We start from the raw sequence: 10,847 nt of genomic DNA, 5'->3' as shown, positions 1-10,847 counted from the left end.
AAAGGAAAGGAAAGGAAAGGAAAGGAAAGGAAAGGAAAGGAAAGGAAGATGAGAAGAGAAAAAAAGAAAAAAGAATAAAGAAAGAGAGAAATCCAGCATAAAGTGAGCTGGAACTTCCAGATGTGCATTAGTTTACATTTAGACAGGGTCAGTTAACATATTTCTGTTCTGGCATGTGCATTCATCTTCTGAACAGGATGGAAATTCAACATAATGAGCACCTGATCATCCATTACTAATAAGCCAGATATGCCCTGTTATTTAATTTGCTCTTTCGTAATTTCATACAGTACATATTGCTTAACACTATACCAGTCAATGTAACGGAGAAAGCTCATCTTCATCCTTTTCACTTTCCTTACTAGTAAATGGATTTAGAAAAAGGAATGTAGTCTATTATTCAGAGATGGTTTTTAAGATGGTTCACAACAGGTTAATGAATGATGTCTAATACTCATATTAGACCAATCATATTAATAACAGAGAAGAGCACATGAGGGTCATAGTGCTAATTGCATAGGAGGTCCAGCCAGAAGGCATTTTTATCTTAGAATTCAAGATGCACCAAGTTTGACTAATCACCCACAGTGTGTTTGCAATTAAAATAACACTGTATTAACCCTGCCAATGTGACGTATCAATATTTTATGTGTGGCTTGACAGTTCTAAGCTGAACATTTGTAGTGCTTGATATTGCACTCACATAGAAAGCCCACAGCTCTTGCTCTGCTCTAGACTGCAGCCAAGGATGCTACACAGGAGAAAATTCAGAGGTATTTTTTTACTGAAATTTCATTTTCTTCTATTATTTTTAAGAATGGCTCTAGTATCATCAAAAAGGGGTATTTTTTACCTTAAGTTGCTTTATAGACCACAAAAAAAAAAAAAAAAAAAAAAAAAAAAAGAAATCTGGGGTATTTTAGAAGATGTTAAACACAACCCTACAGAAATCAATGGAAAATCTCCTCTGATTCATTTAGCTCCACCCTGAATTGAAAGAAATGAAGAAGAATATTTCATTTTAGTATGACCCCAGCTGATTGTTGCACAAAGTTCAAAGTAGTCACAAGGCATGCAGCTAACAATAGGTCCATGTATGAGGCAGATCACCTGGTTTGTTCTGGCACAGGGATCAGAGCATGTGGTTTCTGATAATGATGTGAGCTTCTCGTTTACGTATGTATCAATCAACTTCACTTGCAGATTGAACTCCATTTTCCAAATCTGATTGTCAAAGAAGAAGACATTTGTTCTTCCTCCTTAGCCCACATCTCCAAGATCTCCTTGACACTCTGTCCAATTTTCCTGTAGATCTGGTTTCACTGGGCACTGTTTTCTGAAACCCACTCAAGCTGAATCACAACTTAAAAAGAATAAAGAAATCCTGTTCCTCTCCCCCAAATTCTGATGAGTGCTGTGGATACTCCAAGTTCCCAGATCACATGCCCAGAATCATTGCGTAACTTTTTAGGTTTTCTTTAAAAGAAACATTTTTCCGAAAGCCAGGTGGTTTTTGAGTTTTTTTTAAATTCCACTAAACTTGTTACAAAACAAAGCAAAAACTGCGAAACACTTGAAAATGTCTGTTCACAATGAACAAGCACTAGCTTCTTTGTTGTACCTCAGGTGTTTTATGATATGTTTTTGTGCCAATGGATTTTTTTTTTATATTATTCCTGTTGGTACTCGGAACGCTTTCAAATGTTTGTCAATTGATGGTCTCTACATAATAGGTGCAATCCATATCTGGGTCAGACCTTCCAGTTCAGGTACAATAGCTTGGCTCCCTGGAGCTAAGATTTTTTTCATGTAATAGATTTGTAAAGAACTGAAATGATGCCAAGTAGACTTAAATGTTTTTCCTCAACTTTTGCAAACAGTTGTGCTTCTGCTTGGATCTTCTGCAGACATATTTATATAAAGTTATTTCAGGTTTTAAAGACCATATTGAGAGAGGCCTATGAGACACAAATCTAGTAAAAGATTTTCTTTTTAGGCCCTTATATCCTTGTATTTCTTCAGAAATACCTTCCTGAAGATTCCTGTACTTATAATTATGATCAAGGTTTTTAAACTACAGAAAACACAGAATGATGTAAACTTCACAGTGAAACAAACAAAGATAACAAAGAAAATTCTTATAGGTCAGTAGTTACTAGGTCCTGCTGAACAATAAAGAAAGGTTCAAATTAAAATCTGTCATAAACCAGTTATTTAATTTTGCACAGATAATGGCTTGAAAACCACTTCAGTTTTTAGTGTCCCAAATCCAAACCCTTTCAAAATGAAACTGGACTATGAATCTTCAGTTTTCAGAGGGCTATGGGTATGTGTTTTTGTTTTTTATTTCAGACATCTAGAGCTAACCAAAGGGTCTCATTCCTTTGACTTCAGGGAAATTTTCTGCAAAGCTATCAATTAAATCTGCATGCCTCCCCAGTAGATTTCAGACGCAGTGAAAGGTCAAGCACTGTTCAACAATTGGAAAAAATAGGCTGGTCATGTTGGATACCAAGACCCCAAAGTAGCCTGAGTGAAGTTCTGTAAGGGCAATGAACATCCCTGATCATGTCATCCATTTTTAGAAATCCAAATTGGATCATGACTCAGCACTGGGATCCAATTCCCTGTCAGGTTGGTCTTTGGGTGCTTTAGCAAACTAAAAACTTGAAATTATTGCACTGCCAGAAAGATGTTAAAATATTTTCACATAGGAAATCATAAATCACACATATATGTACTCTTTATGTGTAACTACCTTACATACTCAAACAGGACTGGCAAGTTCAAAAACTCCGGTCCATCTGAGGATAAGCACTTTACAAATCCATTTTCCTACTGAGGAGGAACAGTAAGCTAGGAGTAGTTTTGATCTCGAACCTTCCCTTGTCCATCAGTGCTAAACAGCTAAAGTATGAACATCAGAGGTTTCTCTGCACCCTGACAGAAGTGTGCGCCCTTAAGTTTCTCCCCAGAAAAGCTGTGGCCATACTGTGCTAGAAAGCCACAACATCAACAAAGGATATATTAATCTATTAAGGAATATAAGCATTTCAAGAAAAAGTTAGGAATCAAAGACCTAATGAAATTCGTATAAATAAAGGTGGTGTTTCTTTGTGAAGAGTGGAGGTGGTTCTTTCTATTTTTTGCAGGACAGGGATATTATTTTATAAGATTTGGCCTGGTTTTGTTCGCTTGTTTTTAATAAGACTTTTGTTGAACTGCAGAAGCCAAATGTAAATCCAAAGCTTCCTACTGCAGTTCAAAGAGTCATTGGAGAATCTTCAGGACATACAACTGGTATAATTTTTTCTTCTGTTTCTAGGCAGAGATTGTTTTCACTCCCAATCAGACTAGTTTCCTAATACAGATTTACAATATAGATTGCCCATTTTTTACTTTAAAGTATTTTTTTTTCTAATGAACACTTAACTAAAGTTTTCTATTCCTGACAGGAAAGAGACTGCATCACCAAATGAAGAGTTTAAACCTCCAAAATTCAATGTGAAGATTCAAGGGCTGCTATACTGTAGTGCTCAGCAAGGTCTAAAGCCAGTAAGTGAAGTGAGAAAAGCTTTGTTCTCTTTCTGTGCACATGTGTACCTGCATTTGGCAGCACCCTCAGCCTGTTGCTGGTGGTGAGAGTTTCTTTACAAAGAAACCCTGAGAAAGGCATAGCAGACAGCAAACTGGCAGATACTGGGTAGAAAGAAGAATAGGATAGGCAGGAGGATTGGATATCTGCATATGCAATCACAATGGTAGTGTACTCAAAACCTTTCAGAAAAGTAAGAAAGACTTCTGGATATCTCTCATTGTCTTAAATGCATTGAAATATATGTGTATATATATATATATAAAGAGATAGTATATTTTCTAAAATATTCTACTCAGGACATGGAATTATTTCAAATCTCCTGTTTGTTGTTTTTGTTTGATTTTCTTGTTTTCACTTTGTTTTGCTTTAATTTTGTTAATATTGGAAAAAGAGTCCAGTAGGCAGTGAGTAAGTAAGGAAAGATTTTGGTAACATTTCATCTCTCAACACATACTTATCTACTCAGCCTCTTTAACCACAGTTGTGCACCCAAAGAGAGCATACACCAGCCTTGAGCTAAAGCATTCACCGTGTGGCTGTTGATGAGCTGATCGCTCTCCAAAGGGCCTGATGAATTAGGCATAAGAGCTGCATGATAAGGAGGGTTCATTAGCATGAGCTTGCTCTCTCACCACCCAGAACATGCATCCCTAGACTGCAGGATGACTAAGGGTAGAGGGAGGGAGGCCAGCCAAAACCTTGCCAAGTGGTTGGTGGAGGCACAGAGCAGAGCTGGGCTCCTACTGTGCCCTTTGCAGGGTGGTAGGCCATGGAACACTGCAGACTGTTCAAGCCCTTTGTTGTTAGCTCTGCATGGAACAGAGCAGAATAAATATAAAGAGTCTCACAGAAGTTGTTTATCATTAAAAGTTCACTTGTTTTCCTTCAAAGTATTTTTCAAATGTTATTTAAACTTCTGTGGTCTGGAAACAAATCCATATGTGAGTGTGAGTATTTTGTGGTTTCTTCTGGCCAAGAAATACCACAGTACAAGAGCAGGCTCTGGTCTTGATTCCCCCCTGCAAATATTGGTGTATGCACACTGGATGCTGCTGAAACTCATCTTGTGTAATCTCCAGCAGTGTCCGTTCTGGAAGTGAATCATGAAAACTGCATTCCCAGAGATCCTTATTATACTCGTTTTTCAAGGAGCATCAGACTGAGTTGATTCTGCTCTGCTGCTGTAATCCAATGTCTGCCTTCCTGGAAAGAAAATAGATATCACTGGGGGTCTTGTACATTAGGATAAACCAGAAGCAAGCTTTTTTTTTGCTTTCTTCCCACTTCTTTCTCAAAATATAAGTTGCTTATAAGAGCTACTTTATAATTTTGTTAGCAGTGAATACACTCTATTTATACACTGTAATGGTTTTTACATTAAAATTTAATTTCTAGTCATTATTAATAAAAATTTCCCAGGCTGTCCAGTAAGCTATAAGAAAGTAATCTGTACCTGAGCTTCTTCTAAGCTATATGAAATGGAGTTTTAGATTTTAAATTAGGCAGGACAGAAGTACTTGAAACAGCAGTCACTTCAAACTTCTTCAGGGAAGGAAGACTTGTGACCATTTATTTTATTAAGAAAACTTAATAAAATTTGGTTATCTTTTTAGAATCATAGAATTATATATTCATAGAATGTTAAGGCACCTTAAAGATCATCTAGTCCCAATGCCCCCTGCCATGGGCAGGGACACCTTCCACCAGATCAAGTTGCTCAAGGCCTTATCCAGCCTGGCTTTGAACATTGCCAGGGTTGGAGCATCCACAGCCTCTCTGGGCAACCTGTTCCAATGCTTCAGGACCCTCACAATAAAGAATTTATTCCTAATATCTAAATTATTCCTATAAATTCCTATTAAATATTCCTAAGTACCTAAATTTCCCCTCTTTCAGTTTGTACCCATTACTCCTTGTCCTATCACTACACTTCCTGGCAAAGTGTCCTTTTCTGGCTTCCCCTTCAGATACTGGGAGGTTGCTATGAGGTCTCCATGCACCCTTCTGTTCTCCAGGCTCAACAGTCCCAATTTCCTCAGTCTGTCACTGAACTGTCTGAACTGTGGTTCATTGTTTGAAACACTGTATTCCGCTAATGACCTTAGGCTGAAGTTTCATGAGAAAAGAGGTTGTTCTCTTGCTCTGGTGAGCTTGCAATTTCGAATGAGGTGTGTGGGGGAGCAAAAATATTGTTTGGAGTTAAATAAAATATTATTATTTTATATTTCTTTGGTTTGTTTGTTTGCTTTTTTTTCCCTTTGAAATACACCTTTAAAATTTTTATGGAAAGAAACTGAAATTCAGGACAGTTTGAACTGAAAATTAATATGGTTGTTCTGAAATAATGAGGAGATACTTTTCAACTTAATTTGCATTACTAAGAGAGAGATATCTTGTAAGATAATAATCTGAGTATTGTCATGCCTTGCAGAATAGGGTAAAAATAAAAAGGAAAAAATTTAACAATTGTGGGGTGGGTTTTTTTGTTTTTCTCCATTGGTTTGGGTTTAATCCCCAAAATTATAAATATTCAAAAATATGACACACAAAAATATAAGTAGACACTTTGGAGAAACTATCAGTGTACCCGAGAATTGAGGATAGACACAGAAGCAGCATGGAATTTCTCAGTAGGCATCGATGAGTAATTTAGATCATTCTGTCTGCTCTCTCCTTTTTCTAAGTTATTTGGAAAACACATTTTCTTTGAATTTTAGCAAATGCCATATGTCTGTGTAGAGAACATGGATTTCTAAGGACTAAATTCCAAGTATTTACATAGCTGTGTCTGCATTGTCTTAAAATAGCTAGAAAGCTTTGAGTATATCTAATAGATACTATCTTTGCTTAGAATCTAATTAGTATATCTAACATGTACTTAATAACACCTCTGAAGAGCTAACTAGGCTGAAGAGGCATAGGAATTTTGATCTCTCAGTGTAAGCTGCCACTACAATTTGCATCTTCTGCTTCGCCCTATTCAACTTTATAAGTAATTTAATGTTACAGTACTCCCACCTTACTCCACAGACTCCCTCTTTACCTCAGACAAAGTGAAAAATAATCCCACAAAAGAAAGTAAAAACTTTGTGCTTTTCCTCATTCCAGTTCAAGAAAGATACAATAAGATATATGGCCATGAGATAGTGGGAAGTCAGGAATAGCCTTTTTGGCAGAAGAACAATCTTGAATTGTCTTACATAGGTTACAAAACTGCACTTAGCTATCAGTGGTTGAATTCTGCCTATCTCTTTTTAGCGGCTTTGGAAATCTTCCCAAGATTTTAGTATAATATACTGTCTCAGGTGTTGACTTTGCCTTGAGTTAGACATCTAACTGTCTGTTGTGCCCTTGAAAATAGGTCCTTTTTATTATAGCATAAACTTAAAACAAACTCAGTAGAAAACTCCAGGATCCAGGGGTGCTTTTTGTCAAGATGACACAGTTTGTATGTACTTTATGAGACTCATGTTTCCAACAGCAATTAGGATGTTCTGAGTTATTTCAGTGTGCGTTTGCATTTGAATATTTTCATTCACAGGTTTATTTTAGGATTGTACACTGCATTGCAAAACATAATTGGCCTTACTCCACCTAATTAAAATTCATTTGATGAATATACAAACTTAGCAACCAACGTTTTTTAAAGTTGTCTTTTGGATTTTGACCCCATGGGAAATACTCATGTAATCTAATGTAGTTGTTCTGAATAACATCCTTGTTAGAAACCTAAGGTAGGCTAAAGTTAGGAGTTTACACTAAACAGAGGGACAGAGGCATTTCCAGAATATTATTCACAGAAGTTAGATGAATGAAAACACTTTACATAAAGATTTCTTCACTATTTAGCATAACTATTCACTTTGAATGCTGGCATTTCTAGGTAAATTTGGAAGAAAACATAGAAAAAATCTTGTCTTATTATGTTCAGAGAGGTAGCAGTGTAAATCTACCTTATGTTTCCCTGCCTATGCTTTTATCTAGGGAAGATACTGTATTTAGCAGGTTTTCACACATATATTGCTGTGCCTCTGGAATTCAGTCCCCTGGATAAAATTATGATGGAGCTGAAATGCCTTGCTCATGTAGTGCTCTGGCACTGCCTGTAGCCAAATGCAGGAGTAGTTTTAGGATTAAAATTCTGGCTATACCACTGCTCAGGAAGATCATGTGGCTGTTGGTAACAGTGGAACTGAAGGAACTGTTCTTCCCAGAAGATTTTTGTTTTTCTCCTGTCCTTGGGCAGCAGCAGTGGATTTTATGAACACATGGGACAGTTGTGTGAGTTGTAAATTATACCTTGGTCTCTTCCCCAGCCATATCCAAAGTATGGGAGTTCTGTGAAAGGAGCAGCATGGACTCTATATTGAATTCTGAAGGCAAAGCTGCATTACTTTTTAGATCCTTTTTACTTCAGAGAGTCTGTAAGTCATTGTGCCAACCTGCGATTTTTAAAAAATTTAAGGTACTTTCCTTCAAAGAAACAACATTAGGAGCTACTTGAATGGTTATCAATGCGAAATGCTAAAATCACGTAAATCTGTATTCATAATTTTACAGATAAAATGCATAGTGATTTAATTGCCCAGGTGAGATTTTTGCACTCCTCTCCAACAGACATACTTGTAGCATGGTAAAGGTGAGTCTATATGGCAGAACAACATCTTAAGCTCACTTTTAAGTTTAAAATGTTATATTATTCTGAGTAAGAGGAAGAAAATTTTTTTTTAATGTTAAAAGTTTTTAGGGTCCAATAGTTCAAATATTTGTCATAGAGCTGAGATGAAGGAAGGAGGATTTCTTCCTTCTCTTTATTTGCACAGAGATAGGACTGTGAACCAAATATTTGGGAGAGTATATTTTTTAGATAGTTCTCTCTTAATCTCTTCTGTTGGAATAGTCCTACAAATTATTCAAATATTCCTGGATTCAGGGCCTTTAATTCAGGTTTACACTTCCAGAGGACTTCTCAGACTGCCAATGTAGAGTTACTCTAAGTTTTCTTTCTTTGTTTGAGCCGAAAAAAATTACCTAGTTTTTTAAAAATGATACTGTTTTTAGGTCCAGTCATCAAAATGAAAGTTCAGCTATTCATGTAGTCCCAGTCATCCTGGAAAAAGTTCTGCCACACCATCATGAAATTAAAGCAATAGAATTAATATGCTGTCTCATTATAAGTATATAAAATACAGGATTCCTAAACTCTTCCAGAAATAAGTAGAAATGTCACCACAAATTCCTTTTTATGTGTGAAGATTTTACATTAGTCTGTAGCTAAAAAATCAGAAAGATAATAGGAAACTGTGATCACAGAAGAGAATTCAAATAGCATATTAAATCTTGGAAAGAATGTTTCTTTTTTATTGTGTCTAATACTAGTCTGAGAGAAAGTGTGGGATACCTTTATTAAACTAAAATAAAGCAGCATTCATCTGTAATTGAGAGCTTAATGCCATGATTTCAAAGTGCCACAAAGACTATCTTGAGTATTATTTTAAGCTGTCTTCTAAAGCATGGTGTTAAATATCAACACTTCTGTCTAACTCCATAGTCTTAACAAGAGCTGCTGCCTGCTACAATGTCTGATAACTACCTGTACTCTCAAAACACCCTCAGCAGGCACTTCTTCCCAAAACAACTCACAACATACTCTTATCACGGCATTTTTTCCTAGTATTTTGTTTTTCTGCCCTTATTAAAACATAAAGTAGGGTAATGTTCTACTTCAATTGTTCAGTACAAAAACCCTTTTGTATGTCTCACTACCATGATGATACAGGAGCCTTGTGAATGGCTGTTGTTGAAGAGATACAGTTGGGAATTTTCTTAAGAAATGTTTTTCTCAGAATACACTTGCTCCTTGGAACTGAAACATTTTTTTCCAAGATGGTATATACCTGTTTTAATAAGGCAAGCATTTCTGATCAGCAAGAAGTAGATGCCCTGACCCACTACTCATCTGGCCCATTTAGGGTATTTAAGTTCATGAGATGAGCCTGGGAACAGATCAACATTTGATGTGCCTTTATTTCATGAAGTATTGTAGAACCGTTTCAACTTGTATTTATAAGTCAGAGTTTAATGGATGACTCCAGGAGGTCTTCTGCATATCTTCATGTAGAGTGGACACAGCATTGCCAGCCTAGAAAGCAGCATGGACTAAGCAGAATCTCAAAGCAGTGTGGTTGTGTCAGCCTGCTGCTGGACCAGCATGGTTTGCCTGTGCTGGCCACTGCACTGATACCAGCAGTGCTGCTCTTTGCTGCCTACACTACTTTGGGGTAGTGCCACTGTACCGTGCACCACGTCAGCTAGGGCAGCTATAGCTGAGGACCTCTCAGCTTCTTCAAAGTCCTCCTGCAGACTATGACTTCCTGTTAATTTTATTTTCCTACTCCTCACTCTTTTTCTTTTCTTTCTTTCTTTCTTTCTTTCTTTCTTTCTTTCTTTCTTTCTTTCTTTCTTTCTTTCTTCCTTTCTTTTTTTCTTTTGAATACTTACTGGGTTTTTTTTGTATTGTTTTGGTTGTGGTTGTTGTTAACCTGGTTAAAAAAGTTTCTTGCTCTTAATAGCAAGAAAACTTAAGGAATCTTGTAAAACTTCCCTTGGATGAGAAAACAGTCTCCCAGGCACTTCTGAACATTACAGTATCTGGAAGAGGAGGGAAAAGGTAGGAAATTGCTAAGGAGTCTGCGGTGTATATTTATAACAAGGGTCTGTTAATCACGGCTAGAAGTTTGACTCAAAGCATGGTTTAAGCATGAGAATTGCTGAGTGAAACCCTTAAAGAAGTATATCCTTCTCTATGTTGCAAACACATGGTCTCTGTAAACATTACTGATATTTCATCTTCAGTACACAGTGGTTAGTAAGGACTGAAAAAAACAAGTGATGACAGGTAATAGTTCTTGTATCCATCTGTAGTCCACAGAACTGAAAAACTAACAAGGGGTTAAGACAAAAACATTTAAGATCTAAGATTGAGGCTTATGCCTTGCTTTTAAGGCTATTCCTCCTTTTTCTAGAGTACTGTCCAGCAATATCTTGCTTTGAAGATATACATGATGCTTAAATACAGTTCCAAAGTAAAAAAGTATAAGACACAATGACAGGAATGATACACAAAACGTGCTTCCAGCATGCCAAGAATTAAAGAAATTTTACAAAGTCCAGTTCTTTCCAACTTTTCTGGCAGAGGGACAGTCTCTGTTTCCAGCCTTTAAGTTTTAAAGAGGAGTCAAAACAGATA

The 10,847-nt window shown here is 36.6% G+C and overlaps 1 long non-coding RNA gene across 3 annotated transcripts in view; it reads left to right on the top strand.

Annotated features, from left to right (window-relative positions):
- LOC121671636 overlaps positions 1-10,847 on the top strand; it is a 296,300-nt gene that overhangs the window by 203,345 nt on the left and 82,108 nt on the right. For all 3 annotated transcript variants that reach the window (XR_006018558.1, XR_006018559.1, XR_006018557.1), the window contains one exon: positions 3,456-3,555. This is a non-coding gene — a long non-coding RNA (uncharacterized LOC121671636). The remainder of the gene's footprint in view (positions 1-3,455; positions 3,556-10,847) is intronic.

The sequence above is a fragment of the Corvus kubaryi genome, unplaced genomic scaffold (assembly GCF_017639235.1).
Source record: "Corvus kubaryi isolate FWS band 111438036 unplaced genomic scaffold, C.kubaryi_AGA036_p1.0 37398, whole genome shotgun sequence".
Taxonomy (NCBI): Eukaryota; Metazoa; Chordata; class Aves; order Passeriformes; family Corvidae; genus Corvus; species Corvus kubaryi.
The sequence above is the reverse complement of the archived record's forward strand: the minus strand, read 5'-3'. Positions and strand labels throughout refer to the sequence as shown.